The following is a 6,475-nucleotide window of genomic DNA, read 5'->3' on the forward strand; positions in this document are numbered from 1 at the left end:
TGTCCAGGAAAATACGGATGTATGTTAACCCTACCTAAAATTCTTTTTTAAAAAGATGGGCCTGAACTAGAAATGAGCTCCATTTCACATGTGTGGGTCCCCGCCACTCCCTGGGGGTGTGCTAGGGTGACCAGATGTCCCGATTTTATAGAGACAGTCCCGATTTGGGGGGTCTTTTGCTTATATAGGATCCTATTACCCCCCACCCTGTTCCAATTTTTCACACTTGCTGTCTGGTCACCCTAAGGTGTGCACATGTGTGGGTCACAGCTGTTCACTGCCCCTCTCATTGCAGCATGTGTGCAGGGTTACTGCCCTGGGAACTGCAGGGCACCAGTGGACATGGGGCTGGCTGGAGGCAGGGCAGGGGCTGACTGGAGGTAGGGTCTGGCTGCAAGCAGGGCAAGGCTTGCGGGGCTGGCTGCAGACAGGACAGGGGGTGCAGGACTGGCTGCAAATGGGCTGGCTGCAGGCAGGGCAGGGTGTGCGGGACTGGCTGCTGACAGGGGCTGGCAGCAGGCAGGGGGATGTGGGGTGGAGTGGGCTGGTTGGCTTCAGGCAGGGCCTCAGGGGAGTGCGCAGGGGTTGGCAGGTCTGGAGACAGAGGAGTGTGGGACTGGCTGGCTTAAGGCAGGGGAGTGCGGCAAGGGTTGACTGGAGACAGGGCACGGGGTGCGGGGCTGGTGCAGGCAGGGCAGGGGGTGCAGCAGGGTCTGGCTGTGGGCAGGGGTGCGGGTACAGGGGGTACAGCCTACCCTGTACGGTAAGTGCCCCCTCCTCCACCAAGGTAGCAGCAGCAGCCCAGGGCCTATTTAAAGGGCCTGGGGCTCCCCTGCTTCCACCGCCCCAGCCCTTTGAATAGCCGCGGGAGCCCTGGGGAAGTGGCGGGGCTCCGGGGGCTGTTTAAAGGGCCGGGGCAGTAGAAGCAAGGGGAGCCCCAGACTTTTTAAATAGCCCCCAAGTCTCCAGCAGTGGGGCTCTGGTGGCAATTTAAACAGCCTGAGGCTCCAGTCCCTGCTGGGAGCCCCAGGCCCTTTAAATTGCCCTCTGGGGAAGCTGGGCCACCCTAGTACAGTGCACCAGCAGGGCCCGATTCAGGGGAATTGGTTGAACTGGCCTAAAGCCGGCCCTGCCCGCAGGAAAGTAGCACAGGCTTATCACTGTCCCTGGGTGGGCTTGAACCACCATCCTTTCAGTTAAGAGCCAAACGTGCTGACCCATTGCACCACAGAGACACAGACAGGCCAGGATGTATGGAGCACAACAGTCAGGAATCAGCTCAGGGTCCCATCTAGCACAGGCATGCAGTGGTTGGACAAGCAACAGCAAGGAACTGGACTGGTGCGGAGTGAAAGATCTGTGGGAAGGAACCGAAAATAGTACTGGGGCTGTAGTACAGGGCTTGCATACACTTTCCTTGGCCTGTTTTGCTGGAAGAGTTAGCAGGGCAAGCTTGTTAGTCACAGGTAAGGGGGTGAGTTTATGCAAATTCTGGACTCTGGGACCACAGCTGGGGTGGGACAGGCACAACTTTTGTGGCACATGCCCCCTCTCTGCAACCAACCTTTGTTATTTCACTCCATAACAGTACACACAAAGCAACCTTTTACCTTTCAGCACTAAAATATACTGTAGAAAAAATCTAATAGCATAACTTTAAGATGAGAAACTTCAGTACTAACAACAATTCTAAAAATATTCAAAAATACCTCTGTCTTTAGACACCAGACACAAAATTAATCAGACCAAGAACAAACATCTATTTCTACTTCCCACACACTTGGGGATAGCGGGGTTTGGAACCCATACCCCTTAATGATGAGTCCTTTCCAGGCGAGGGGCAAGCTCTCAGGCCTCAAATGCCAGGTACAGTTACTCTCTCCTTGATCCAAACTAAACAGGAAAATACACTTGATTACTCCTGCCCCAATAACAAAGAGATGGGGGATCCCACAGCAGCTGAAATGACCATTTGGACAAGCACTCCCCTCATGCAATCTGGGGTGGGTGTAACCATGCAAATGACATCAGCCCCAAAAGGCCTTTACAACAGATCACCAACAGATGGCAGGGTAGAGTTCATACCGACCCTGCTTAAACTAGATTGTGGCAAAGATTAAAAAACACTGAATGTTAAAACTCACCAAACGCGGGTGAATCCATTCTCATTGTCGTACCCGCTTCTTAAACTCCACACCTGAACGTAGCCCTCACATGGACAACATACCCTGCTAACTCAGTGTCTGTACGTTAACCTTTTACCCCCAGTCAGGGCTATTGCAGATTCTGTATTCCTTACGCCACCCTATCTTAAACCGAACTTCGCACCCCCTGGGTAATCTGTACATTGTTCCCTGATCACCAGAAACTTCTACACCTAAATGCTGTACCGTACACCTTTTTCTTCTTTGAACGTCATCTTACTAAAATGTTGACATTTGTTCGAGATCCCGGCTCCTGTTCCCTTGCAAGGCTTGTGTCTTTGCTCCAGGTTTTAGTCTGCTAATACAGTGGGGGCAGGGTGGGGGCCGATTGAGCCAGAGGCGCTTGCCTGCTGCAGACACGGATCAAAGGCTGAACCTCATCCCCCACGAGCTGAAGGCTTAATTGAAAACAGTTTAAGCAGTACTCCCGTCTCCGGCACTCAGCTACCCAGCTCCCAATGGGGTCCAAACCCCAAATAGATCCTTTTTACCCTGTAGAAGCTGTAAAAGTCTGTGACCAGGGCAGCTGCCTAGCAGCCGGCGCATATGCCTGCCAGCGTGAGAGCTCGTAAGGCACTAATCCAGATAGAGGTGGCTGTGTGGCAGGGGGAGTAAAGAGCCAGCAGAGTGGTGTAGCGGATGCGTGCTGGGCCCATAACCCAGAGGTCAATGGATCAAAACCATTCTCTGATACACGAGCACTTGTCTCTTTTCCCTCTGGGCCTTCAAGCGATCAAAACCCTCGGCTTGTGGGCCAAGCTCTGTCTGCCATGTGCCTGGGCAGCAGCAGGACAGTCTCAAGAGAGCAGCTCCCACCCATTATCTCTTGTAGTGGAAAGGAAGTAGAATTGTGGTTGGACTTTTGCTATTTCTGTTCAGGGAGTCAGTGGCTGTGAGGCAACCCTTACTGATAATGGCAGGGGAAGAGTTCTCTCTTCTGCACTGATGCTGCAATTTTTTGTTGTGCCCTTTCCCTCCCCCTTCAATGCAGGCAGGTAGGCTTGGTGGCTTGGGGATGTTGGTCAAGCCTGGTTTCTTTTGGCAGACACCTGGTTGAGAACTGGTGCTCTACGGTCTTGTCTAAACTGACCAGCCCTAATGTCTGTAGCCTTGTCTCATACTTTGGAAGCCTTTTATTTACCCCTTTCCACTGCAAAAACGACTATTTAGTCCTACTCTTTCTTTCCAAGCTGCTAACCAGTTACTGATCCATGAGAGGGCCCCAGCCATCTGGAGTAGCTTGTGACTGTGAGTAGCAACCTCAGGGCAGATTGTTAAGAAGCAGAGCACAATCCCCAAACTGGTTGTGTGTTCTAGACTTACGTTTCACCAAGTGTCAGATTCTGGATGACACCCCTTTTATGACTTTTTAAAGCAAACTTGCTATTTTTGCATCATTTGAGCATTCTATGCAGAGGACTAGAAATGTTTCTATTAACCTGAATGTTAGATCATTTTAACATTGGCTGGAATCACAATGTTAAATTAGTTCTTATGACTTTAATAACTGATACTTCCTCTATCTCAGGACTAGCTATTAAACTGATTTTTGGACTAGGGAGATGGAATAGCAGCTTCCTCCATCCCTTGCACACATCACCCTGTTACTGTGGCACTGAACCCCCAGGAGCGATGGACCTCCCTATGGGGAGAATATCGTGGTTGAAGAGCAGCGAAGAAAAATGGTGTTGTCTGTGTTCCCATTTGGTTTGTTCTGAGTATGGTTTTGAGTCGTTTGTAACTCTTTCATCAGTTACTAGTAACATCTTATTATCAGGCCTCTGAACTGAAAGGCTGCTCTTGCAGGTTTTACTTTGTGGTTGTTTGTAGGTCAAACAGCCGCTTTCTTAGGCCTCGTCTACACTACGCATTTAAACCGAATTTAGCAGCATAAAAACGAATTAAACCTGCACCCGTCCACACAATGAAGCCCTTTATATCGATATAAAGGGTTCTTAATACCGATATCTGTACTCCTCCCCGATGAGGGGAGTAGCGCGGAAATCGGTATTGCCATGTTGGATTAGGGTTAGTGTGGCCGCAATTCAATAGTATTGGCCTCCGGGCGGTATCCCACAGTGCACCCTTGTGACCGCTCTGGAAAGCAATCTGAACTCGGATGCACTGGCCAGGTAAACAGGAAAAGCCCCACGAATTTTGAATTTCATTTCCTGTTTGCCCAGCATGGAGCTCTGATCAGCACAGGTGGCGATGCAGTCCCAAACCCAAAACGAGCTCCAGCGTGGACCGTCTGGGAGGTACTGGATCTGATCGCTGTATGGAGAGACAAATCTGTTCTATCAGAGCTCCGTTACAGAAGACGAAATGACAAAGCATTTGAAAAAATCTCCAGGCTATGACAGACAGAGTCCACAGCCGGGACTCAGCACATTGCTGCGTGACAAGCGTAACGGAAAGCCAAAGAATCAAATGGACGTTCATGGAGGGAGGGAAGGGAGACTGAGGACTCCAGCGATCCCACAGTCCCTGCAGTCTTTGAAAAGCATTTGCATTCTTAGCTGAGCTCCCAATGCCTGAACAGTCAAACACATTTTCCCAAGTGTTTCAAGGGACCCTGGAGCTAGGCAAAGGGGTCCAACGGGCAGGGCCCCTGGAGCTAGGTTTAGGGGCCCCAGAGATAGGGCCCCTTGAGCTAGGGTTGGGGGACCCATGCATAGGGCCCCTTGACCTAGGGTAAAGGGCCCCATGGGTAGGGCCTCTGAAGCTAGGGTTAGGGGACCCAGGGGTACAGGGCCTGCAGATAGGGTTAAGGGTCCCACGAGAAGGGACCTTGGAGCTAGGGTTAGGGGCCCCACGGGAAGGGCCGTTGGAGCTAGGGTTAGGGTTCCCACATGTAGGGACCCTGGAGCTAGGGCTAGGAGCCCCAGGGACGGGGCCACAGGAGCAAGGGTTGGGGGTCCCAGGGGTGGGGTGCCTGGAGCTAGTGTTCGGGTGTCTAGGGGTGGGGCCCCTGGAGCTAGGGTTAGCGGCCCCATGGGCAGGGCACCTTGAGCAAGGGTTTGGATCCCCAGCAATGGGGCCTCTGGAGCAAGGGTTAGGGGTCCAAGGTGTTGGACCCATGGAACTAGGGTTAGGGGTCCCACTGGTAGGGCCCCTGAAGCTAGAGTTAGGGGACCCAGGGGTAAGGCCCCTGGAGCTAAGATTAGGGGTCCCACGGGTAGGTCCCCTGGAGCTAGGATTATGGGTCAAATGGGCACGAAGCCAGGAGCTAAGGTTAGAGCTCCCACAGGTAGGACCTCAGGAGCTAGGGTTAGGGGCCCCACGGATAGGGCCCCTGGAGCTTGGGTTAGGGATCCTAAGGGAAGGGCCTCTGGAGCTAGGGTTAGGTGCCCCACGGCCAGGAGCCCAGGAGCTAGATTTAGGAGCCCCAAGGATGGGGGTCCTGGAGCTAGGGTTAAGGTCCCCACGGGTAGGGCCCATGGAGCTAAGGCTAGGGGCCCCATTGGGAGGTCCCATAGAGCTAGGATTAGGGTCCCCACGGGTAGGGCCCCTGGAGATAGGGTCAGGGGCCCCAGAGATAGAGCCCCTGGAGCTAGTGTCAGGGACTCTAACCCCCAAATGGCAAAGTTAGTTGTCTGACCGCGAGAGAGACAGGCAACACCAGCAAGGTCCGATCAAAAGCTCTTTATTGACAAGTGCACGCATCAATACAGAGCAGCTCGTCTCCCGAGAGAACCAGCCCGCTCTTTAAGCCTATATAGACAGTTCTGTCGCGTCATAAATTATTCACTGGAGCAACCCACTCCCTTCTTTTAACAACTAGAACCTAGACACCTTTAGTATATATACATACCTAAAGATAGAAATGTAGGGGAGTTAAAAACAAACAACGAACAAAACCAGGGAGTGAAAACAAGGAGGCTGGGAAACTAGGGCTCTTATCAGTTCTTCGAAGGAGCTGCCCTAACACAGCACATCTGGTACTATGGCAGGAATGCAGCTTCTCGCTTATCTCACTTTTTCCCAGCGCTTGTGAGACATGCTGCTGCTTCTCAGTGTTTCCACTCAGGAATTACCCAAAAACCTCTGTTAGCCTGACTTTGGTCAGGTTGGCATACCTGGTTTTGTCTGCAATATCTTTATTCAGGCCTAACACTAGGGATAGGGGCCCCACGAGTACGGTTCCTGGAGCTAGGACTGGGGGCCCAAGGGGTATGCCCCCTGGAGCTGGGGATAGGGGTCACAAAAGTAGGGCCTTTGGAGCTAGGGTTAGGGGCCCAACGGGTGGGGTCCCTGAAGCTAGGGATAGG

General features: G+C 52.4%; 1 non-coding gene across 1 annotated transcript; it reads right to left on the reverse strand.

The window, feature by feature from the left end:
• Positions 1–1,161: 1,161 nt before the first annotated feature.
• Positions 1,162–1,235, reverse strand: TRNAK-CUU (transfer RNA lysine (anticodon CUU)). Its single transcript has one exon. It is a non-coding gene; the product is annotated as a tRNA-Lys (tRNA).
• Positions 1,236–6,475: the final 5,240 nt, after the last annotated feature.

The sequence above is a fragment of the Gopherus flavomarginatus genome, unplaced genomic scaffold, assembly GCF_025201925.1.
Source record: "Gopherus flavomarginatus isolate rGopFla2 unplaced genomic scaffold, rGopFla2.mat.asm mat_scaffold_55_arrow_ctg1, whole genome shotgun sequence".
NCBI lineage: Eukaryota > Metazoa > Chordata > Testudines > Testudinidae > Gopherus > Gopherus flavomarginatus.